The 25,787-nt window shown below is 37.9% G+C and overlaps 1 protein-coding gene across 9 annotated transcripts in view; it reads left to right on the top strand.

Annotated features, from left to right (window-relative positions):
* Positions 1-25,787, top strand: part of PKP4 (plakophilin 4) — a 251,819-nt gene that overhangs the window by 943 nt on the left and 225,089 nt on the right. The window contains exon 1 of one of the 9 annotated variants that reach the window (XM_024735925.1): positions 41-332. The exons of 7 other annotated variants lie outside the window; for them this stretch is intronic. The gene's annotated coding sequence lies outside the window, so the exon portion shown is untranslated. Of the gene's footprint in view, positions 1-40; positions 333-25,787 lie in introns of those variants that run through there. One more of the 9 variants, XM_024735935.1, reaches the window with a different exon arrangement.

The following is a 25,787-nucleotide window of genomic DNA, read 5'->3' as shown; positions in this document are numbered from 1 at the left end:
TGGGGCTGCTCAGGCCTCTCTTCTTTTCCCCCCCGGGAAGCGAGGGGGTGAGCGGCTGGGCTGAGATTTGGCTGCGTGTTGGCTGAGTGCGACAGCGAGCTCGGGCAGTAGAGGCGCCGCGGCGGCCGTGGCCGCGCGGGGCGCAGCAATAAGCAGGTGTGTGTGTCCGGGGGGAACGTGCACCGCGGGCTCCTCGGCTGGCGACAGATTGTGCAGGAATGCGAGGAATGCATCAAGGGCATAGTCCACACGACCCGCCGCGTCAGAACTAGCGCCTTCCCGGTCCAGCTCTCGCCGAGCAGCCAGAGGTCACCGGAGCATCTTCGGAGCTGGTGAGCCTCGCTCCACTCCTCTCCTCCCCTTGCTTTTCTCCATGCGGCAGAGAGGGCGGCGGAGAGGAAGCCCGGCAGTTCGGGCTTCAGATAGCCTTTCTTCTGGGATTTTGGTGCGTTGGTCTCCAGGACCGTGAATTTCGGGCCGATGGCGGTGTAGCCAAGGTTATAGATAATTGCACGAGGTTCTTGGCAAGTTTGGTTTACAAGGTTTGAATAGTGCCTGACTTTTACGAGGGTTTTTTGAAAACCTGCAGGAAAGGGTGCCGAAGGTTCTTAGAGTAAAAAGCTTGCAGCTAACGTAATTTTAGCTCTATCAAAAAATGTCTGTTAATGCTCATGGATGGGGATATAGTTCAAGAAAGAACTTGAATGCATCACTTTGCTGTCATAAAAATTGTAATTTTTCCCTTGCATACTGGGCTGTGTTGGGACCTCTTATAATACATAATGAATAGAAACAGAGAAGCAGTGTTTGGTCAGCGATGGGACAGATAGGACTGTCTGGCACAGTTCAATTCAGGGCGTGTCAGTTACCATTGGAAGTAACATGGGTACTACAAGATCATGTATATTTCAAGATGTAATTTGTTAGTTGAGGTCACAGTTCTTTCTTTTTTTGTTCCCAAATTTGACCGAAAAATAAAAATACAGCTCTACAACTTTTAAAGAATGGTAATTATGTGTAAATTCGAAGTGATTAGTATACAGTTTCAATCAAATTTTATTTTCCTTAATGCAGAAAAGCAAATTTTTGACAGAAGTTGCTTTTCTAGAATTGGGCTTAGATTCTCTTATTTTAAAAGGTAAAGTAGAAGACTGCTTCTCTTTTTGAATGTAGTATATTACTGTAGAAAGTATCCTCATTTCTGGTACCTGTGAAACAGTTGTGGAAAATGGTAACATGAAAATGAGAACAATTGATGTCCAAAATAAGTGTTTCTGGATTTGGAAAAGCATGCTATGTGTGCTTTTATTTGACACAATTTTCTTTGGAGGTTGAATTTACTCTAAGCCTCTCCACACTTGGCTATTTTGTATCAGATTCAGGAAAATAATAAGTTGATTGTCCAGCTGTCTTCTAACACTACTGTGTTCAAGGGATCAAGGGCGTTGAAAATATACGAGCCTTTTATTTACTTAAGAACCCAATGGAAAGGAAAAATAGAAAAGGCAAAAAACTTTGTGCTGGGTGAGGTTGTGTCTTTTGGCTGCTACATTGTTTTTCAGGTATGTTCGTAATTAGTGGACCTTCTAATTTAGAGATTTAGCTCTAAATGAGAGTTAGTAACACTGTGTAGGATATTGGGAAGTGTTTGGAGATGCCAACAGGAAACTTATGTAACACAGTCCTCACAGCAGAGTTTAACACGTGCATATTTGATTTGATGCGAAGATTAGAAAGTAAAAGCACATTGAGTTTCTCTGCCACATTAGAAATCGAAATAGCCCGTTCAGGTAGAGAGAGAGAGAGAGAGAGAGAGAGAGAGAGAGAGAGAGAGAGAGAGAGAGGGAGTGTGTGTGTATGTGTGTGTGTGTGTGTGTATGTATATGAATGATTGGCTGTACAAATAGTTTTACATGCTTCAAGTAAAGGTAGGCTTTCAGTTAGAAATATATTCTATTTGTTACAGATATTTGAAGGGAGGAAGTTTTGAAACTGGTGATCATTCACAGTAAAATGACATAAATTGTTTCGACCAGAGTGCGTTTCCTCCCCAACCCCACTATTACATAAGAGAAGGTAGCTGCATTATGTGTCTTATGTATGATGTAGAAGATTCTAACTTGGGGGGCGAAACATCCAGTTATCTGAATTCTTACCTGTACTGTCTTCGGAGGGAGATAGAGGAGCCACAGTGGATATGGAAAGCATTGAGAGAAGGTAAGCAGAAAGTGGGAGCAGCTGGCGTTCATGGGGCAGGGGGGAGGGCTGTTGCTGCATTTACAAGCTGAATAAACCAAATCTAATTATGTGAGTAGTTCTGGCACAATTTGAATTTAAGGAAACTACTACCAAACTGAGTTCAATAAAAACTTTAACAATTGTATGACCTTGAGTATCTGGATTGTCTATATTAAGTCAGAATTGCAATTTTCTTTGTTTTCTATACAAATTGGGAAAGTAAATTTAACTTAAAACTTTAAAATTTAACTTTTAAAATCCAATTATTGCCAGTTTTCAAACTGAGTTATTTCCTTGCTGTTGACCAGGGGTTGATTTAAATAGAGAATTTTCATACCCTCAATGATGCCAATCATTTAAGTCCAGTGCCTCACCTTACTACTTTGAAATATTAAAGTATTTTGAGAATGCTCCATAAGCTAATTTTTTTTTTTTTCTGTTCCAGTCAAGAGGTATGCCCATAATTTGCTTCATTTTAAAATGGACATTATTCCTTTGTTTTTAACTGGAAGATGAAGTAGAGGTTATTCTAGGGTTCTTCTAGGGCTTAATCATTCATGGAATTGTATGTCACTTTGGGAAGTTGCCTTCACACCTTCAGTGTACTGGGAGATAATTACTTCCTCAATGTGTTAAATGGTTTTGTAGTGCTTTTCCTGCACTGAAGGGGGAAGAAGAATCTAATTCATGACACCAATAGACTGGATATGTTAGGAATATTAAGTAACTATTTCATGCCCAAAATGTAACTACAAATAGCTGCAAACAGAGAGAGACAGAGACAGACAAAGTAAAACTGGATGTAAGGCTTTGTGTACTTCCAGTTAGTGATGATAACAGTTAGCAAGTTAGTTTGATGCCCAGCAGTGAAAAATAACAGACTTCTTCTAGGGTAAGGGCATCAGGCCCTAAGTCACAAACAGCAATAATTCACGTGCTTACTGGTTTCAGTTGAGAAGTTGTACAACATTCAAAAGTTGCTCCCACTGTCACTTCAATAATTCAGTGGAATTATCTTCATCTTTTGGAGGCTGTGTTACCATAACTAAATTGGGGATATTACATGATGGTGCTCTTCAGTTAAACTTAGAATGCTATAGACATTCCATTTGTCATTGGTCTGAGGAGGTTTTTTTTATTATAATTTAGATTTATTTGATAAATTTATTTATTAAAATAAATTTGATATACCAATATATTTGATATACCAATAAATGTTGGCTACATTGCTGATCATTTCATTATTCATAGTCTTGATAATATAGTTTATTATGACTCATATAGTGATTCATTGCAAGTGATAAAATGTCATTAGAGATTGCACTGTACATTTTTAATACTATAAAATACATAAATTAAAATATGGAAGTGTCTGAATTATTTTAAATCATATCATTGTGAAGCATTTTTCATGAACTGAATAATGCCTGATGATTGGTTAGATGCCAATCCCTGTAGGCTGATATATAATATATATATATTTGTGAGCCCAGAACTCACAAATAAAGGATGGGGAGGGAGAGGGTCAGGGGAACCAGTAACCCTTTTTTCATCAACAGCCAAGGCATGTTTAACTTCTATAGTTATTGTCTTATTCAGTATGAATTTAGTGAGTTACAAACATCCAAGGGTGTTTATTCTGCCCTTCCCTAATCTGGATCCCTGTGTCATCCCTGCCCGCCCCAACACACACGTACCACTACCGCTACCAATGCATCTGTCTGCTTGGAGAGGTGGAAAAAGCCCCCTTTCAGGGGCCACTTACATAGAATATAGAAGTTGGTGCCTAGTGTTCCAGGTTGAATTTAGAGCAGATGTGGGTTTTTGTCATAAAAATGATTATATTTTTATGAAAGTTATGTAAAATGTGAGGTTGAAGAGGGGCTATCAGAGTACCATGCAGGCTTTGGGGGCCTGGCCTGGAACTTAGAATATAATTTTTCATGGACACCCACAGCCCATTTACAAATAGATTTTTAAAACAGTGGGTAGGTGGTATCTGAAATTCTGATCCACTGTAAGCGCTCTCTTTAATTGCAAACATGAGAGGAGGTGAAAAGCACCCTAAGCCAGAAATTAGGAGATATGCCATTAAACCTTTTGACCTCCACAAACCATTTCATATTTGTGTTACAGCTTCCTACTTTTAAAAGTGCAGATTTTGGATTGCATTGATCTAAGATATATTTCAACTCAAGGTTCCCAAAGTTCTCAGGGTTTTTTTGTTTTTTGTTTTAAGAAAAAAGGTTTCATAAGCATTGCTGTATATAATCATTCCTATTTTCCCTTCTACCCCAAATCATAACAACAGGAAGTTGGGGTTTTCTTTTGAGACTTTTGAATCTCCTTCATGTTCATCTTAAATAGCTTTTTTTTCTTTAACAGTATAATTTTGGGAAGTGAGGGGAAGGGAATAAACCATATAATTCTTTGAAGGTCTCTGTCTACCCCCACCCCAGTTCAAGGTGAACCAAGGTACTTTAGGCCAGGGAAAGTCTTTGGGATTTTACCTTCACGTAGCGCGAAGCCCATGAGAAGTGTCATTATAAGGCAGTGAGGTGTTGTAGTTAGCAGCCAGAGTGTCATGGTTCAATTCTGCCTCTTCTGTTTGCTAGGTGTGTAACTTGGTAAATTATCTAACCTCTCTGGATCTCATTTTGCTCATCTGTAAAACAGAATGACAAAACTATCCACCTCGTATTGTTGTTGTGAGGACTAAATGAGTTAATACATGTAAAGCGCTTACAACAGGGCCTGGCTTAGGGCCAGCTCATAATACATTTAAGTCGTTTTTATTCTTCCATTGTGGTACTTAATGATGCTTTCTGTAGCATCTACTATGTGCCAGGCAAATTACTGGCTTGTTTTCTGTGATCTTAGTCAATATGATTATGAATCTAAATAGGATCTTGCAGGGAAGAAATAAACTACTGAAGAAAAATTATTATGAGCTTGATAGTTTGCAAGAGATTGCTTTTAAAGAAGAAAATCCAGCAAAATAAATCAACTAAGGGCCTTTTTAAAATAGGGAAGTTAGACCTTGTTCAGCAGGCAGTACTTAGAGGCATGTAAACACCACTAATGTGTAGGAGGTTGGGTAAACACATCTTAATAAACTGTTACGTTTAAAAGGTAAAGACTGATAGTATTATACACTTGCAAAATGTAAAACATACCTTTTAAATGTGTATGCAACTATTGCATTTGTAATTCTAAGTGGTAGTCATTTTATAAAATGTCTTTGCTAGTCAACATGTGAAGGAAGTGTTAGTGTTAACCAATTATGGACTAAAATGCACGTTGTAAATAAACTCTTTAAGCTGCCTTTTCTCTCTGAAGTTCACACTTGAAATTGGCAGGAAACTACCAAAGCAAGAAAAACTAGAAGAAAAGTTTGGAAAATACTTGATGTAAACCAAAAGACAGTGGTTTAATAGATGTAGTCTCTAGTTCTAGACATGGCCATATCACCAAGCTGGTGTGTATGCCATGAGCAAGTCATTTAACTCCTCTGGTCTCTGGTTTTCTCATCTTATGAAATGAAGGTGTTGGACCAGATGCTCTCTAGAGTCCTTCTAGTGCTTATATTTCACTTCTCTTAGCACAGCCAGCATTCTCATTCTGTTGTATTTTTTCCTCAGCAAGAATGTACTGTCTTCTCAAGAATTTATTACAATTTGCCCTCTGGGGTAAGGGGAGAAAATTGAAGTTATACATATGAAACGCTCAGCTTCTAAAAATATAAATGTTGCAGCCAGACAAACATTTGTCCCCATAATGGCTGAGTTAGTGGCTACCTTCTTGGACTTATTTGTTAACAAACCAGTCTGCTGTGCACATTTGAGGCTCAAGCCCTTGTTGAGGCTAAATTTTCCAGAAGTTGGATAGAAATAGAAGGGAAGTTAATTTAGGTGGTGGTTAGATGGGACTGGTCTTGTTAAAATGAGAAAGGTCCATTTACCATTTGCTTTGGTTCGATTTCCCCTAAAAGGTTTGATTTGTCCTCAAAGAAATTAAGCAACCGAGACAGAGTTGTTCCTCTGGAAAAACTGTTGCTTTTCCGTAAACAGAACTCATTGATCTATATCTCATTATAGAATATAGGTCGTTTCATTTAACTCTGGTTTTTTAGTGCATGGCCAACCAACCAGTGTTCAGAAATTGCAGCATATTTTAACAGGATGATATTTTACTTAGATTTGTGCTCTTGTGTCTGTGTTTCTTTTTTTTTAAGCAATTAAAAAATCCAGCAAAGAGATTTTCTCCTAGATCCTGCTCTCCCCCACAAAGGGGGAAAAATTCCTATGGAACTTACATATGTATACCTCCATATACAGTAATTTAAAAATATTGAGATTGACTATTTCCCTTTGCTAATACAATAAGTACATTATTTTCAAAAAGGAGAATCAGTTATACTACTAATACATGCAATATTGATTGAATTCTCAGTATGATCAAAGTAAACACTTGAACAGGCTCTTAAGTTTCTATACCTTGAAGAGAATTGTAAACACTCAAAGTGGAAGCCAGTAATAATCACTTTGCAGTGAGGTTCATCATATTGTCTGACACCTGCAACCTGGATTGAATGGGGAACAAGGACTAATCTAGTTAGAATAACTTCTTAGTCCTAAGTACCACTAGGGGTCCAAGTGAGGGGACTGAACACAATTAGCACTTCAGATATTTGCTGGAGTCCTACTGTGTGTGAAGAATTGTGTTTTCTTTTATATACCTCTTATTTTAAAAGATACATGATTCATTTTGGTTCCATTTAGTCATCATTCATTTGTCCCCTGCTCTGTATGAGACTCAGTGCTAGCTAGGCCTCATGGCCAAAAGATGAGTTTCCCTAGGGAGTTTTATAGTCTATGTTGAATTCAGTATTCTCCATCTTTGAGGAAGCTGTGATTAATTTTACCATTTAGTTGGTAAAGATAATACACATGAACTGGAAAAAATTCTTCTAGAAAACCTTGGTATATAAATAAACATGCAAAATTGTTCTGTAAGTATTGAGGATGAGCTGTAAAATGACTGTATTCACTAGGTTTTAGCTAAACCTACTTTCTAGGTGTGTTATGTGATACGTTACTAGAATCTAGATAGACAGCTGCGTTAACCACTGTCAGCGGCTTTCTCTGGAAAAAGCCTGCATTTGAAAAAGTGCTCCCTACCAGTAATAATAGTGATTTCAGAAAAGGCTTTAATCATGAACTTCATTATTTGGTTTATATTTCTTGAAGTACTTTACCTCATAGCCTATGTAAAATAATTGGTCACAACGAAAATGCATTATTTATGAAGAACCATAATTTTTGCCTTAAGACCTGCCATTTTAAATAAGTTCTTTTTTTCGTTTTCATATAGCATTACTCTGGTTTATTGTGTTTTGTGCTTTTCTTTATTCTTTATACAATTTATATGCCTTTATAAGTCCAAACTTATTACCTATTATTGAAAATACTCCCTTTTGTTGTTACGAATAAACAGAAGAATGTTTTGAAAATCGCTTGAGACATCTGCTAGAATAAATGGTCTCATTGAATCTTACCTGGAACCTCAGACTGATGCACTGGTGGGAATTTTCCACTTATTGTCAGTTTGTCAATGAGTGAATAAGCAGCAAAGTCCATTTTTAAAAAGCACTGAAAGAGGAATCAGAAAACCCAATTGGACTTTCACAAGAACTGCTGTTATTTTGAGACCTGCAATAAGCAACTCAGCTGTTAAATGTCTAACTCAGACTGTCCACATATGAGAAATATGTGTCAGTCTGAAATCTTTGGACAATATATTGGCAGGTGTCAATCTTCCAAAATATTGTTTCTGAGTTACTTGATCAGAACTTTGAATGCAATTTTCCATAGAAACAGCATAAATCCATAAATCCATCATCCTAAGATGTAACTGGAGTATATCAGTTCCAAGTTCCTATGGTCCTTCTACTTCCCTGAGCTACTTGAGAGCAGGGACTTTGTTTTTTTGCATGACTTAATCTTGACCTCCAGTCTTTCTGGATGCCTTAATTGAATGAATGGGTTTTTAATTCCAATCTTGGCATACCTTCACCTTCTACTCTAGGATAAACCTCTCCCTGCCTAATACCATCCCTCTTTCCTTTTGTAAACTACTTTTGTAAACCGTTTGGTCTTAGACACTCAAAACTATTTATTGTACATGTTTCAATGGAAAAACTGCATTCTGCCTTATTTAAACAATTAGCTTTGTAATACAGTTTGGTAGATAAATAATTATGTCAAATTCCTTGCTGAAGACATTAATTAGAAAATCTTAAACAGACTGATTCATAGTCATTATTGCCTGGGTTATAACTATGGTGAGATGAGTTTACATAGCGTGCTCTTTCTCAGAGTATTAATATGTAGCTATGAAGCACCAAGACAAGCTTGGTCAGGTTTTGGCCATATAACGTGAGCAAACTTTGTGTCCTTGCCTTTTGTGAATTAGTAGTATCTTTGTTATATTCAGCTGGTGAGTTGAGGTGAAAAGTAGATGCATTTTGAAGCACATGAAGTCTTTCAAAGGAAAAAGTTAATAAAATAATACAAGCATAATTAGCACTGTAAAATTACATAAACATTAATAGTCATAAAACAGGAAATTTCACAACTCGTTTTTGATGTAGTGGGTGCAGCAAACCTTTGGTTTTAAAAGTGTAGTTAGAAACACTCTTAAACATTTTGGTGGTTCCTCCCCCAACCTCAAGTAATCACTGTGATAAAATTTGAATAAATTATAATTTTTAAAAATTAAACTTAATTGTGAGATGATTATGAACTCACAGTTCATAACTCACAGAACATGCAGTTATAAGCAATAACACACACATCCTGTGTACCCATTACCCATTTAACCCCAATGGTGACAGCTTGCGAAACCATAGAACAGTATCGCAGTCTGGATATTGACATCGATGCCATCAAGATACAGAACATTTCCATCACTCCAAGGGTCCTCGTGTGGCCCTTTTGCAGTCACACTTCCACTTCTCTTCCATCCTCACCCCCTCCTTAATCTCTAGCAACCACTAATTGTCCTCTTTCTATACATTATAGAAATATAATTTACTTATATAATTTCATCATTTCAAGAATGTTACATGAATGAAATCTACAGTATGTAACTTGAGAGTTGTTTGTATCTGTCTCCTCAGCATAAGTTTTTAGAAATTCATGCAAGTTGTTACATGTATCAGTGTTCTCTCCTGTTTTATTGCTGTGTAGTATTCTATAATAAGAATGTACCACAGTTTGTTTAACCATTCACACTTTGAGGGACATCTGAATTTATTTTCAATTTACAGAGCTACTAGACATATCTCTATACAGGTTTTTATGTTATAAGTTTATATTTCTCTGAGGGAAATGTCCAGGAATGCAATTGCTGAATTAAATTATAATATTTAAAGCTTCCTTTCTATAATTATACACAGAATTACATGTGACCTCGGTAATTTAAAAGTTAGATTTATAGTTTTGGTAAATTATAAAAACCTTGTCTGTGAAACCAAGTCTTTTATCTTTTATTACCAAGTCTTTTACAAATACTGCCTCCTACCTTATTTTTAACAGAATCTCATCATTGATTTTATTTTGTTTCATTTTTTTATTGATGCATAGGTGATGGACAGTGTTATATAAGTTACAGGTGTACAATATAGTGATTCACAATTTTTAAAGATTATACTCCATTTACAGGTATTAAAAAATATTGGCTACATTGCCATGTTGTACAGTACATCTTTGTAGCTTATTTTATACCAAATAGATTGTATCTCTTAATCCCCTACCCCTATATTGCCCCTCCCACCTTCCTTCTCCCTATTGGATACAGAGAACTAGTTTGTGCTCTACATCTGTGAGTCTGCTTCTTTTTTGTTATATTCACTAGTTTGTTGCATTTTTTTAGATTCCATATATAAGTGATATCATTGTCTTTCTCTGACTTATTTCACTTAGCATAATGCCCCCTAAGTTCATCCATGTTGGTGCAAATGGCAAAATTTTATTCTTTTTTATGGCTGAGTAGTATTCCATTGTATATATGTACCACATCTTCTTTATCCATTTATTTACTGATGGGCACTTAGTTTGCTTCCATATCTTGGCAATTGTAAATAATGCTATGAACATTAGTCTCATCATTGATTTTAAATGGAATTCATGAAGTTACTTTGTAGCTTGACTTCAGGGTTTGTTTGTTTCCTTCTGTTATATTTTGTTTTGTTTTAGACAGGAGGTATATTTAATTTCCAATAACAATTCTGTATTTTAAAATGTAATTGTTAATGTTAGTTTTTTCAGAACTTCACCTGTATATGATGTAAACAATTGTAGTAATATTCTTTTAAAACAAAAATTTATTGTGTACCATGCTAACAGGTGAACTAGGGATTTAAAATGAAGACAGTATCCTTGTATGTGATTGGAATCAATCCAGTTGTCAGGTGGAAGCTGACAACCATACCTGGAACTTTTTTTTTTTTTTTTTTTTTGCGGTACGCGGGCCTCTCACTGTTGTGGCCTCTCCTGTTGCGGAGCACAGGCTCTGGACGCGCAGGCTCAGCGGCCATGGCTCACGGGCCCAGCCGCTCCGCGGCATGTGGGATCTTCCCGGACCAGGGTACGAACCCGTGTCCACTGCATCGGCAGGCGGACTCTCAACCACTGCACCACCAGGGAAGCTCCTTTCTCTATATTTGAATGATACAACCTCAGCACCTTTTAATTTCGTAGAAGTATGATCTTCCCAACAAATTTTAGATTTCCCAAAGGCTTTCTGTAGGTAGCTGGTATGCCCTTCTCTGCCTGGTGAGCCCATGGTTTTTTCCCTTCAAGGTCTAACTTAATGACCCCTCCTTGGTGAAGCCTCCTTTGCCCTTCTCTGCAGATTTAAACCTTCCCACCTGTGCTTCTTAGCACTTTGCATGTAACTCTGCTACAAATATGTGTCACACAGTGTTCAGGTTATTTCTGTGTTCCTGGCTGTATTGTGAGCACTGTCCAGGTTAGAACGGTGTCACAGCCGTCATTGTAACCCTCACCTAGCAATGTGCCTGACATACATATTAAGCACCAGATACCTGCTTTGGGTAAATGAATAATGAAATACTTTGTTTATAACCTTAGTCATCCCTCTCCACTCTAACCTTTAGTGAGTCCCCATTTTTCACCCTGCAGGATCACTTTAGACTCCAGCCTGCCTACCAATAAAGGCCCTTCACAATCAAACCTTAATTACTCTCCTTCCTGAACCTTCTATGTCAGCAAAACCAGTTTCGACTCGCTGTTTCCTGACTCCCTGCGCTGTCTGTTTCAATCCTCATAGCCCTCCAAGACCTAGTTCAAATCCTTCCTTGTGTGTGTGACCTCAGACCACTGATGGTCACCTCTCCTTCTCCAAATGTCTCTTTTCTCTGGCTTTTAATGATAAATTCCCCATGGTGGTTTTTCTGTTGTTGTGTTGGACTGTTAACATCTACTGATTAACTTTTCTTTTGTCTCTTTCCTCCAAGTTGATTGTAGCTCTCGAGGCAGGGCCCTTGTCTTGTATGTTTGCTATCTACCAAGTGACGCATTTCAAGTAGAGCTCATTCAGGAAGTAGAGGTTGTGCCTGCTGGTGATGTTGGTGGGCAGGGCCAACCTCTAACTTAGGAATGCTGAGATGTATATGAAAGATAGCCTTTCAGGTCCTTCTTTCATTAATAGTTATTTGCGAAGCACCTAGTATCTGCCAGTTTTTGGTATATGCCATCTAGATGTTTTGGAGACCTCAGTTGTCAAATAAGCTACGTCAAAATGAAGTTTTGATCATTTGTTCTTAAAGACCTCTTTGCCAAATAAGCTGTATTAAGTGGGGTTTTGCTTCTCTAAGTTGTTGTCTCTTATTTTTATATAGTACTGTCACATGTTGAAAAGAGTGAACACTGTGACTGAGAAAACAAAGAAAATTTTATCTCTTGAACTTTTTTTTTTTTAAACAGTGAAAAGTTATATGTTTTTGAAGCTACAGAGTTGTGATGTCCAGTCTGGTAGCTACTGACCATATGGACTATTGAAAATTTTAAATTAAAACTTCAGTTTCTTGTCCTCAGTAGCCACATTGTAAGTGCTGAATAGCCACATAGGACAAGTGGCTATAGTAATAGGCAGATACAAAACATTTTTGTCATTGCAGAAAATTCTGTTGCAGCTGGTATAGAGAGTAGCTGGGACCAGTTATAAATAAAATAACAAAACTGTAAATGTTTTTTGGTTAACAAAGCAATATGATATAGCTTTACAGTTTCCAAAGCATTTCTATTAATATCTATTTAATCCTTCTAATAACTGTAAAAATAGGTGATATACTACCTTCATTTCACTAGCAAGGAAATTATAAGAGAGTCACAGTAATAAAAGTATCAAAATAAACTATAAGTTTAGTTTGTGGTTCAGTTCTTAATACTGAAATAAGATAGTTGTTATTTAGTAGTTAATATTTGGTTAATGAATTATGGAAAGCATTTGATGTACAAGGATGTGTGATCTTATTTTTTTCATCACTTAAAATCTCATCAAGGGGACTTCCCTGGTGGCACTGTGGTTAAGAATCCGCCTGCCAATGCAGGGGACGTGGGTTCAAGCCCTGGTCTGGGAAGATCCCACATGCCGCGGAGCAACTAAGCTCATGTGCCACAACTACTGAGCCTGCGCTCTAGAGCCTGCGAGTCACAACTACTGAAGCCCGTGCACCTAGAGCCCGTGCTCCGAAACAAGAGAAGCCACCACAATGAGAAGCCCGTGCACCACAACGAAGAGTAGCTCCCACTCGCCGCAACTAGAGAAAGCCCGCGCACAGTGACGAAGACCCAACGCAGCCAAAAATAAATTAAATAAATAAAAATTTTAAAAAAAGAAAGGACCATGCTCACAAGTATATTAAAAAAAAAAACTCATCAAGTTAAAAAAAAAACTTGGTCTTATCTTTTGAAATTTTCAGTAGAATTCGGAGAATTGTAGTCAAGAACCATTTATTACAGAGGTCCAGTGCTCTGTATGGGAAGGGGTACAGAAATGATTTGGGAAAGGCCTAGTCCCTACATTCAGGACATTCACTCTTAGAAGTGTTGTTACAGTACAAGGTGAGCCTCAGAGATGCCAGAAATGTCCTTACTGACTGCAGAAAGGCTTGATTGTCTTGATCTGTGTGGCAACTTCAAGTCTGCCAGAGTCTTTTCCTCTCCTGCCTTCTGCCCGCAGGCTGAGACATGTCAGGGCAGCAAAGGTATAAAGCAGAGTGCTTGTCCTCAAGAAGCTTATGTTAAAACTTGTCCATGAAAAAAAAAAACAAAAAAAAACTTGTCCATGATTCTGGGGATAAGAGAAAGAAAATGGTTGTTCTGAACATCTTTGATTTGTTGTTTTGCTTCGAAAATTAAATTTAAAAACTGCCTGGAACACACAGAAGTGTAGGTATGCAAAATAAGTTAAACAACATGAGAAATGGAATTAATTTAGTATGCAGAGTATCACCTTGCTTCATAATTGAAGGAAAGCCAAAGCAGAGCCCTCCCCCTTCCCCTATTTTTTCTTTTAATGCCGATCGAAGACACAGACATTTCATCTGATTTTTAAATTTCCATAAAGTAGCTTCAGGAAAAAAAAAAAGAAAAATCCTGACGTACAATTTCAGTTACTTTAAATAAATATATCTTGACATTTCATGTTTTTAATATTTAAGATATAACAAATCTATGCTGTATCTTATGGTCTCATTTTTTTTTACTGCTTTTAAGAAGCTTAGGTGATTGAGCCTCCTGACAGGGAAAGTATAGGCTGTAACTAGTGCGCAGGCCCCTTCTCCGTGACTCAGTTTGCTTGTAAAGACATTAAAACGGATAGAGTCGGTCTGAAGATACTTTTTCACTCACTTTTATTGGATTCATTTTAATTTTCAGTTCTGCGTTGAGCTTCTTAAAGCTTTTTGGAGGAGAGAGAGCTGGGGAAGAGTACAGTTTTACTCTATATCCTTTAGAAACCATGTGATAAGATTTATTTAAGTTTGGGCTAGCTGTAGAACAAGACTGAATAATAAGCATGTTTAATTTTTCAGTCATCAAAAATGTTTAAATGCCTCTGTTAAGTTTAATGTGGTGTCTGAAATGGAATTACTTTTCAATGACTAGCCCTTTGTTTCTTTGAAATAATGCTTAGTTCAATAAATGGCAGTTAATAGAAGAAGGAAATTGTCCTGATTTTGTAACTATGAATAAGATTGGAGAAATAGTAAAACAGGCGTTCATTGATATTTAGTTGGAAGCTACTGCTTATGGCAGACCCACTAGGAGAAGAGATGAATCTTATTTCCAGTATGTCTTCTCTCATACGTGTGATGAGCTTCTGTTACTGTGATCTGCACAGTTTGAAATAAAGCACAGTTTTTCGTGTCAGCACTTGAAGGCTTTTTTTTCGTTTTGACAACGAGCAAAACGTTAGACATTTCAGTGTGAATAGCTCTTGTGATCCAGAAAATTCAAGCAGACAATTTAATTGTTCTTGACTGTAAAACTTAAATCTGATACTAAATTTAATCCAGAATCTATTCATGTAGGCTTTCCCCCCTTATTTCAAACAGAAACTAAACTTGCATGTCTAAGCAACTACATTGATGTAACATTCAGAAGAAAATTCATGCCAAGTGATTTATAACCCATCCTCCTTACTCCCTGATCATTAATCCTATTCTTTGACTTTCCTGGCCCCATCCGTAATCAGGCTCACGTCTTCATCTTTAAAACATTTCTTCCACCAAAGCCCCCTTTTGGGCCATGGTTTTCTCTCCTTCCCCTCCAAATCCCTGAGAGATTCCTCTACCCTGGGTGGCTCCATAGTGCTTGTTGAGAAGGGGCTTAGGTTGGTGGTCTGGCTGAAGGAGGGACCAGGGTCTGGAAGCTGTGTTTATAACAAGCATGCTGTTTTTGAGTTAAACTGTTCATAGAATAGAGTCACTACACTATACTGACAAATTCCCAGCTACAGTGGGCTTTCACCAGTGTCCTAAGGAACACAGGGTCTTTTGCCCTTTCCTCAGCAGTTTAAGGCCTTTTTTCTCTAGCAGAGATAGGAGAGAAGGATCCAGGTGGTATTTCGTGCCTCTCCCAAGGCAGTTGCTATTCTCCTCCCCAGGCCTGCACCTAGTGGGAGGCGGTCTCCGGACTCTGGCCAGGATTTTATGTTGGCACCTGGGGAGGTGCATGTAGAAGAACCTGACTGTGGGTTCACCTCCTGTCTGTGGTCCTTCAGAGTTCTGTATTCTCTTGCTTGCCCACATTTAGCCTTTACCAGTTTACTAGCTCATTTCTTCTTGCCAGCATTCAGCAGCATTGCCCCAGGTAAGCAGGTCCATCTCCTTGGAGATGCCTCTCTTTCCTTAATTTCAGGTTAGTTGGTTATACTGAGGTTTCAGCTCTCTGAGTTGAAGAAAATTGTGAGTTGGCAGACTGTGTGGTGTTTTTGTGGCTGTCATCAGGGTGAAATCTCTGCTCTTTCTTTGTTCTCCTGGAGGAAATGTTATATACATTTACAGCCCCTTAGAAGAAGCTAATCTTTCTACTTCCAGTGTCAAGAACCCCGGGCCCCAGTTTTAAAATCTTTTTATTAGAGCTTTTTTATTTTTCAATAACCTGTCTATGTACTGTCTTGCCACTAGATTGTGGACTAACAGTCATAAAACTGTGCCTGGCACAGAGTGGGCGCTCAGTAAGTGTAGCCATTGTAGTTTGCATTTTAATCGAAATGAGGGCACTTTTCTTTTTATACTTAATGGTGGCAGCATATTCTGTCTGTGCCCTGCCCACATGCCATGGCACTCGCCATCAAGTCATTGTCTTCTGACCTAACAGCTTCCTACTACAAGCTCCTGGGACTTCTAGCCTGAAGCCTCTGCTACCAATGTTGGGTCAGGTCAGAAGTGCCAGGAGGTTATCATCCCTGGGAGTAGCCCCCAACCATCAACTAACGGGAGCTGGACCAGTAGCCCAGCTTCTTGGCCCCTTAGTTGAGACATCCCTGAGGCCTGTCCTCTGCAGGCTCCCTGAGGTCGCCAGCAGACGGGAGATCCATTTGCTCAGAGCAGTGACCTGCTCACTAATGTACCCCTTAGTCACTTTTCTTCCCTGCCTTACTTGTCCACCTCCCAAGTCAATTACTTGCACTCCAATCCTTGTCTTGGGTCTGATTCTGGGGAATTCCAACTCAGTACAGTTATAGCTCACATAAATATTCAGACACTGGAAGTTCTGTATACTAGGAGCAATCAACAAAATCAAGGAGATTTGACTTTTTTTTTTTTTGAGAGGAGTTATAACTTTCAACAGATTTTCAAATAGTTCTTTGCTTCTCCCCTTCAAAGAGTTAGGATAATTGCAATAAAGGTAAAGAAACTTTTTTTTTTTTTTCCTTTAGCTTAAGACTTTAGAGCAGTTCTTTCCCTTTCAGAGGACTGGTACAGTGAATCTTTTTAGATGCGATCAGGAAATCACTGGGACATTTATAGGTACACATGTGGGCATATCTCAACCCCGAATTTTAAAGATATGATTTCAGGTTTAACTTTATCATCCACATGCACAGCAAAAATGTATTGTGTCAACATTTTACCATCCCTTTCCTCACTTTGAATAGGGAGCTCATCTTCTGAAGGTTTAACTGAATTAAAATAGTATCAGTTTTGGATTAGAGAACTGCTATTTCAAATATAGGAAAATTCACTTTTAAAATAGTTTTCTTTTTCTAATTATAAACGTGATCTGTACCATTATAGAAAAGTCTTTAAATTCAGAAAACCACAAAAGAAGGAAGTGAAACCCACCTATATTTACCTGCATCCAGAGGTGATCACTGTAGGTATTTTGTTATAAACCATCAAATTCCTTTTTAAATGTATGACGACTGTGTTAAAGTTAAGCCACAGACATGATGGTCACACTTTGAGTAGAACACTGCTGACAAGGTTAATGTTTATGGAGTCACAATATGCAGTCCCTTTTACAGGAGAAGAACCTGAGATCTGGAGAGGTGGTGACTCAGGTTCATGTACTTTCCTGGATCAGGAGATGTAGCTGCTTCCTCAGGGGTTGTGTCTGTGTGTATCTGCAGCCTGGTCATCCTTTGTGGGAATAGCCTTTGCAGTCTGGGCCTCCCAGAATCCCATTGAGTCCTTCCCTTGATGGATGCCAGATTGTTCTCTGTGGGCCACATCTCTGCTTTACTTCTTGAGGTGATCAGTTTGCTGCTCCAGTGGTTACCTCTACTTGGGTTACTCTGGAAGAGTTACTTGGGAAACTTGACTTCAGGTTGGGTGGCAGGAGACAATGGCGCATATGCAGCATCTTTGGAACTTGTGTTACTGATATCATTTTGGTCATCCAGTCTCCAAGGCAGGTCCAAATTTGAAGCTGAAAAACAGTGAGACCTAAGTCATGACCTGAAGCCTAAACCAAAAACCATGTTAATATCCCCAAATTATTAGCCAGGTTTGTTGAAAAGATATGTTGATCTCACTGAGAGCTAACATCCCTTTCTGTCACCTCATGGATTAATTTTGTGTTTGATTTTAGGTTTTAGGTTGTATTAGTTCTTTTTTATCTTTATATAGTAATTGCTGCTTTATGCTTTAAAATTTTAGGAAGTGCTAAAAAAAACACCTCACCACACACAAGTGTTATGGAATCCAGATATAGCCCTAGATTTGACATTCAAATGTCTTCAAAAAACTGGAATCAAACTGTTCTGCATCTTCAAAATGTACCTTTTTCTAAAAAGTAAATACAAGATACTTTTCCTGAATGACTCAGATGTTCAGTGTGAGATGAATCAAGTCGCTGGTCCCTGAATCATTCATTCTCACTGTGTCACCAAGACATTCACATGTCCCCCTCTATCTATTCTTGGACTTATTATCTTGATGAAATGGCCTAACCCAGGAAAATCTATCTGCTTCATGTTAAATAGCTGGCCTTAGTACTTGAAGCTTTGGTCTAGTGGTGCATTGGGATGTTGACAAGTAAATATGAGAAGCTAAACTAAAGATACTATTGAACAAAATCTTAGGCCCCAAGAGAAATTGGTGAGGTGGCAGTGAGGGATATGTGAAAGAAATTTGCATCAGGATTTATTTATCTTCTATTGATGTAGTTCAGTTTTCTTGTTGCTTCAAGTATCATGTCTTATGGTCATTTTATTTAAATCTAAGAAACTCAGAGGGGGCGGGGAAGGCCTATCCATGCTACCGATGCTAGTCAATTTAAAAATAATCTCTTGAGGGCAACAGTCAAACCCTGCCATGATAGTGTGGGTGAGATACAAAAAATTCAGTCCTATGAAATGTGGAGGTGAATCACGGCAAGATTAATGAAGTCGCCAAAGTAGGTCTGCCTACCAAGCTAGCCAGCCACGAATTCCGGAGTTTGGCTGCCAGTATGTTTGGTTATATATAAATTTTTGTATGTGAATTCCCATTATACAAATTTGTGTAGCTGTGAGGCACTTTTTGCTGTAATTTCTTCAGTACATAAAGCCTTTGCTTCATTGGTATCAGACTTGTTCCTATCCTGAATTTGTTGGTGACCAGAAACAAATTCAGAATAGGAACCAGTTTGTATCCATTAGTCATTATATCAAAGTAAAGCAGTGAAAGCATCATCAGTAATTATAGAAATCTTAAGTGCTGGTTAGGTATCTCTGACTTAGGAACACTGGAGATGGCCAGATCTTTTGGTCTGGAGTCTGAACCTGACCTCTTAGTTTGGCCAGAAGGTACTTCCACCCTTAGATGTCTACATGCCCAGTGCTGTGCAGACACACACAGGAGCTCAGTGCATTCCATAAGCCTTTAATCCACAGTCCGCCTCCATTATGTGTGCCAAGGAGAGGAAGAAAACTTGTTGACAGCAATTGATGGCCCAACTGTTTCAAGGCCACAGGAAACTTTCTCAAAACTGCAAGTCCAGTAGGATTGCATCGCAGCATCCTGGGCAAGGTACCATGTCTCTCATTAACTAATTTAGATGAGAATTCAGGACTTTAATCCCCTCCCTCCCCCACACAAAAAAATTTAAAAACAGGAAATGATCTAGGCCAACTAATCTGGCGGTGTGCTTTTTGCAAATAAGGAATCCGGAGAAAACCTTGTCAAAGTGAATGAACTACTTCACTGCAGCAGAAGTATCAGCTCCTGCGCCGTTGAAATATTAATTATGGCCTGATTTCTCTGAAAGCCAAGCAGCAAGGAACAGACCCTGTGAAGAGAAGTGAGATATCAGGGTTCCCTGGAATTCTATCATATTGATCAACTGGGATTAGGCTGAGGTTCAATTTCCTGCTAACAATTCCTTATTTAAAAAATGGCTAAAGCCCCATGCCAACTAAGCTGTAGGGACCAGCTTCTGAGGTATGCACATAATAAGTTGCTAACTATTATAATGCCTCATATACGTAACCGATAAGCCAGGAACAAAGTTTATAGTCTTAGCTCTTGTGTTCTAGAGAGAAACTTCTGGTTCAGGCTAAAAACATTTTCAGTGTTCTAAAATAGACTGGCAAAGGTTAGAGATCTTAAATTTGCAGTTTTCTTTCTGAAAGGATGTGGTTTGAAATTTAACCTCATGTTAGCTACAAGATGTGAGGTTGTTGAATAAGGAGGAATTTTAGCTTCATCCCAGATTATAAAGACATAAGCATTACTTAGATTATTATTTTTTTAATTAGGGAAGCATTCAATAAATTTACTTCTGTGTCTTAAAAGTAATCACATTATGTTGTATGCTTTGTTTCTCCCATTCAGTGAGTTAGAATATTGTAAGATAAGATGCTCACAAGCAGATGACTTGCTATGATTTTGATTTTCAAAGTTTAATAAACACTTTGGACTATGCCGACAATATATGTGGTCTTTAAATTCTTTGTACTGAAAGATACACGTTTTAAAATTGTTGTAGTAGGTGTAATTAAGATAAATGGAATCATTAGCAAGCATGTGTCATCTGTTGTCTGTCCACCTCGGCAATATCTCATTTTTTTTCTATTAAATAGTTGATAAATATTTTTGACTGAATCACCTAAGTTATTAGTAATGGCTTAAACCTGAAGCAACATGGTGAAGTACAAACAAAATATTAATTAACTACATAATATTTTGGTAGTTGTTCAAAAGCATAATTTGAAGTGTGATGGGTGAAAGGGGTCAAAAGATACAAATTTCCTGTGGCACATATATACAATTACTCAGCCATAAAAAGAAGCGAAATTGAGTTATTTGTAGTGAGGTGGATGGACCTAGAGTCTGTCATACAGAGTGAAGTAAGTCAGAAAGAGAAAAATACTGTGTGCTAACACATATATATGGAATCTGAAAAAAAAAAAATGGTTCTGAGGAACCTAGAGGCAGGACAGGAATAAAGACGCAGATGCAGAGAATGGACTTGAGGACCCGGGGTGGGGGGAAGGGTAAGCTGGGACGAAGAGAGTGGCATGGACTAATATATACACTACCAAATGTAAAATAGATAGCTAGTGGGAAGCAGCTGCATAGCAGAGGGAGATCAGCTCAGTGCTTTGTGACCACCTAGAGGGGTGGGATAGGGAGGGTGGGAGGGAGACGCAAGAGGGAGGAGATAGGGGATATATGTATATGTATAGCTGATTCACCTTGTTATACAGCAGAAACTAACACACCATTGTAAAGCAATTATACTCCAATAAACATGTCTTTAAAAAAAAGATACAAATTTCCATTTACAAAATAAATAACTCCTGAGGATGTAATGTAAAGCATGGTGACTCTTTCACTGTTACATATTTGAAAGTTGCTAAAAGAGTAGAACTTAAAAGTTCTCATCACAAGAAACAAAGTTTTGTAACTGGGGTGACAGATGTTTACTAGACTTATTGTGGTGATCATTTCACAATATGTACAAATAGAGAATAATTGTGCTGTATACCTGAAACTAATATAATGTTATATGTCAGTTATACCTCAATAAAAAGAAAAACATAATTTGAACTTTTAGGGTAAATAGAAACTGGTGATCGCTAATGCTAATGAGACTTTGTTTAGCGTTTTTATGGAATATTTCAAATACAGAAAAGTACAGAGACTAGTGTAATGAACACCCATTATGGTGAACACTGTCGTTCAGATTTGAGAAATCTGGTTTTACCAAATTTGCTTAGGGTTTCTGAAGTTGGTGTTTATCCTTTTCATTATGTTTTTATAAAATGATATATATGTATCATTTTTATATATATACATATACATATGTATATATATAGGCTTTTAGATGCTGAAAATCTTTCTTATGGTTGTATGATTTCTTGACACTTTTCCCCCAGTATATTAGAGTTAGTAAATTCCACCCCTGAAGTACTTTGATGGAAGGGACTTGTTCCCATTTCTTTTCTAGGTAGGGCTGCCAAGCCAGGATCCTCCAGGAGGTTTGTCTTATTTTTCTTTTTCTGTTAGTAGGAGTTACTTAAGCGGTATTATTTTTTTTTCAACCTTTCAGCTCTTCAACAATTTAGATGTTAAATAGTAGCTAACTTTTAAATGTAGCATAAATTAAAAATTTTCTTTTTCTTGGTATTTTCCTGTTTAAGTTTCCCTGGGCAGTTTGACATTTTTGTACTTAAAATGAGAATTTCGATGTATTTATCAATCATGAAAAGAATTCAACTAATAGCAACTGTTTTAAGGGAAAAAAACTTCATTAACCTATAACAGGTGGTAATCCTACTCTCTGTCATTGATGACAGCTGAATAAGAGTTCATAAGTATTAATTACTCTTTGATTTATTATTGAGTCTCTGACTTACTGTATGACCCAGACAAATAGTTCTTTTCCAAGTCATGAAATGGAAATGTATTTCTGAAGCATTTATGATTTCTTTTGGATTTATGCAAATTTTGTACTTCCCTCTCCTTGTCTTTTTTCTTTTTAATAGAAACATAGTTGATTTACAATATTAATTTCAGGTGTATGTAGTGATTCGGTATTTACAGATTATATTCCATTTTATATTTTTAAAATAAATTTATTTATTTTATTTATTTTAATTTTTGTAAAATAAAAATACAACATAAAGACCCAACCTGTGTTGGGTCTTCATTGCTGCACGCAGGCTTTCTCTAGTTGTAGCGAAGCGGGGGCTACTCTTCATTGCAGTGCATGGGCTCCTCATTGTGGTGGCTTCTCTTGTTGTGGAGCACGGGCTCTAGGTGCGCGGGCTCAGTAGTTGTGGCTCATGGGCTCTAGAGTGCAGGGTCAGTAGTTGTGGCTTGCGGACTCTAGAGTGCAGGGTCAGTAGTTGTGGCTTCTGGGCTCTAGAGTGCAGGCTGAGTAGTTGTGGCTTGCAGGCTCTAGAGTGCAGGGTCAGTAGTTGTGGCACTTGGACTTAGTTGCTCCGTGGCATGTGGGATCTTCCTGGACTGGGGCTTGAACCCGTGTCCCCTGCATTGGCAGGTGGATTCTTCACCACTGCGCCACCAGGGAAGCCCCCATTTAATGTTATTACAAAATAATGGCTATATTTTCCTGTGCTGTACAATATATCCCTGTTGCTTATTTATTTTATACACAGTAGTTTGTATCTCTTAATCCCATACCCCTATCTTACCCCTCGTCCCCCTCCCCGCTGGTGACCACTAGTTTGTTTTCTGTATCTGTGAGTCTGTTTCTGTTTTGTTATATACATTCGTTTTATTTTTTATATTCCACATGTAAGTAATAACATAGAGTATTTTGTCTTTCTCTGTCTGACTTATTTCACTAAGCATAATACCCTCTAGGTCTATCCACATTGATGCAAATGGAAGAACTTCATTTTTTATGGTTGAGTAATATTCGTGTGTGTGTGTGTGTGTGTGTGTGTGTGTGTGCGCGCGTGTGTACGTACACATACATACATATACTGCATCTTCTTTATCCATTCATCAGTTGATGGACACTTGGGTTGCTTCTTTACTTGCCTTATTCTTTACCCCAGTTTCTCTTTGTATCTTCAGGGAGAAAATTTCAGCTCATTTCTCATGTTTACTTGATTTAATGTTGAAATCCAGGGTCTGCCCATAACTTGGCTTCTCAGTTTTGTTTCAGCTCTAAGCGTCAACCAGGGCTGCCCATGTGGCTTCAGTCTTCATCTTTCAGATCTCTCCTTTGTCAGCTCAGGAGAATGTCAGAAAGAGAGGAATTCTGTCTTCTCAAACTTTAGTTCAGAACTGCTGTTGCTTCACAGAGAGAGCCAAATAGACTTCTGTATCTCTATGTCCTTTTAAAGTAACTAGCAGCTTTTAAAATTTGCCTCCTATACAGAATTTTTTTTGCAAATGCCTGTTCTTACACAAAACCACCTAATAAAATTGCTAGTATTTCTTTAGAGAGAGAGAGGGAAAAAAAGCACCCCAAGATGTTTAAAGAAAAATTATATGAACAGGAAATTAACAAAATTTTAAAACCAAAAATTGAAGTGCTTTTTAAAATTGAGATATAATTCACGTAACAATTCAGTGGCTTTTAGTACATTTACAGAGTTGGGCAATCATCACCATCTAATTCCAAAACATTTTCACCCCCAAAATAAACCCCATACCTGTTAATTAGTCATTCCCCATTTCCTCCCCCCACCCCCATCCCCGGGAACCACTTGTTTACTTCCTCTATGGATTTGCCAGTTCTGGACATTTCATATAAATAGAATCATACAATATGTGAACTTTTGTGTCAGGCCGCTTAGCATAGTATTTTCAAGATTCATCCATATTGTAGCACAAATCAGTATTTCATTCCATTTTATGACTGAATAATATTGTATTGTTTGGACAGACCACCTTTTGCTTTATCCTGCATCAGCTGATAGAATTTGGGTTTTCATTTTTTGGCTATTAAGAAAATGCTGCTGTGAACATTCATGTGTGTTTTTACATAAACATATGTTTTCAGTTCTTCTCGATATATACCTAGGAGTGGAATTGCTGGTGCATATGATAACTCTGTTTAACTTTCTGAGTTACTGTCAGGCTGTGTCCAAAACAGCTGCACTGTTTTACTTTCCCACCAGCAGTATGTGAGGGTTCCTGTCCTACATTCTCACCAACACTTGGTATTGTCTGTCTTTAATTATAGACTTTCCTAATGGATATACAGTGATAACTCATTGTTGGATTTATATTTCCCTAATGACTGATGACATTGGAGCATATTTTCATATGATTATTGGCTATTTGTATGTCTTTGGAAAAATGTCTATTCAATTCCTTGCCTATTTTTAGATTGGCTTATTTCAAATGCTTTTATTACAAGTATGTGATTACTTTTGGGGAAAGGAAATTTTGTAGGAATGAATGATAATGTATGGGTAAAATACATGGAGAATTGGCTATCACATAACACATGAAAAGCAAAACTGGCTATACTAATTAACATTACTCACCCATATGTATTATTGAAATGGTGCCAAATTAGTTTATAGCTTTAGTGTCAGATTTTAAAACATTGTCGTGAATGTTAGTGATATTTTACTATATTCTACTTAGAGCAATATCGATAAAGTTTGTAGATTTCTTCAATGGGGTCTGTCATGCCTTAATTATCTATCTGTGCTGTCTAATATATATCCACGAGCCATGTTTAGCTGTGTTTAAATTTAAATTAATTAAAATTAAAACCTCAGTTCCTCAGTCACACTGGCTGCGTTTCAAGTGCTTGATCGCCACAAATGGCTAGTGGCTGCCACACAGGACAGCACAAATATACATTTCCATCATCACCGGAAGTTCAGTTGGGTGGTGATGGTCTAGAATTATTTCATTGTTTTCCTCAAGTGCCAGATCTTTAAAAGGAAAAGATAAAGTGCCATTTGATTAGGTTGCTTCAGTACTTACATGACTGACCACTGCTCTGAGGTAAAGACTGAAAGCCTGACTATGATCTACGAGGCCTTGCGTGACCTGCCTTCCTCTCTAAGCAGAAGTTCCAAACTGGCAGCCTGTCCTGCACACAAGTCCAAATTTCAACCTTCTCTTAAAATAATAGTCATTGTTTATTGAGTGCTTATTATATGGAGGAACTATTCTAAGCATTTTATGTGAATTAATTCATTTAATTCTCACAAAAACCCAGCGGAGCCAGGGATTAATAGCTCTATTTTACAGAAGAGAACACATAGAAACACAAAACAGTGAAGTATGTCATCTAGAGATACGCAGCTAGGAAGTGACAGAGCTGGAATTTCAGTCCTGGGCAATTAATCTAGACCCCATGCTCGTATCCACTCTCTGTACTGCCTGAGACAGGCTCTCAGTGTAACCCGTAACACTGTTGTTCAGAATTTCACATTCATTTCTAGGATTGTTTGATTGAAGTCTCCTCCCCCCACAAGCAAGTTGTAAGTTCCATGAAGGTACTGTAAATCCTATGAGGGAGGATCTGTGTCCTTTCCCCGTTTATCATTGTGTTTTTAGAGCTCTTTATGAGCATCTGACATGTACT

The sequence above is a fragment of the Neophocaena asiaeorientalis genome, unplaced genomic scaffold (genome assembly GCF_003031525.2).
Source record: "Neophocaena asiaeorientalis asiaeorientalis breed wild unplaced genomic scaffold, Neophocaena_asiaeorientalis_V1.1 scaffold72, whole genome shotgun sequence".
Lineage (NCBI taxonomy): Eukaryota > Metazoa > Chordata > Mammalia > Artiodactyla > Phocoenidae > Neophocaena > Neophocaena asiaeorientalis.
Note: the sequence above shows the minus strand (reverse complement) of the source record. Positions and strands in the feature narration are given on the sequence as shown.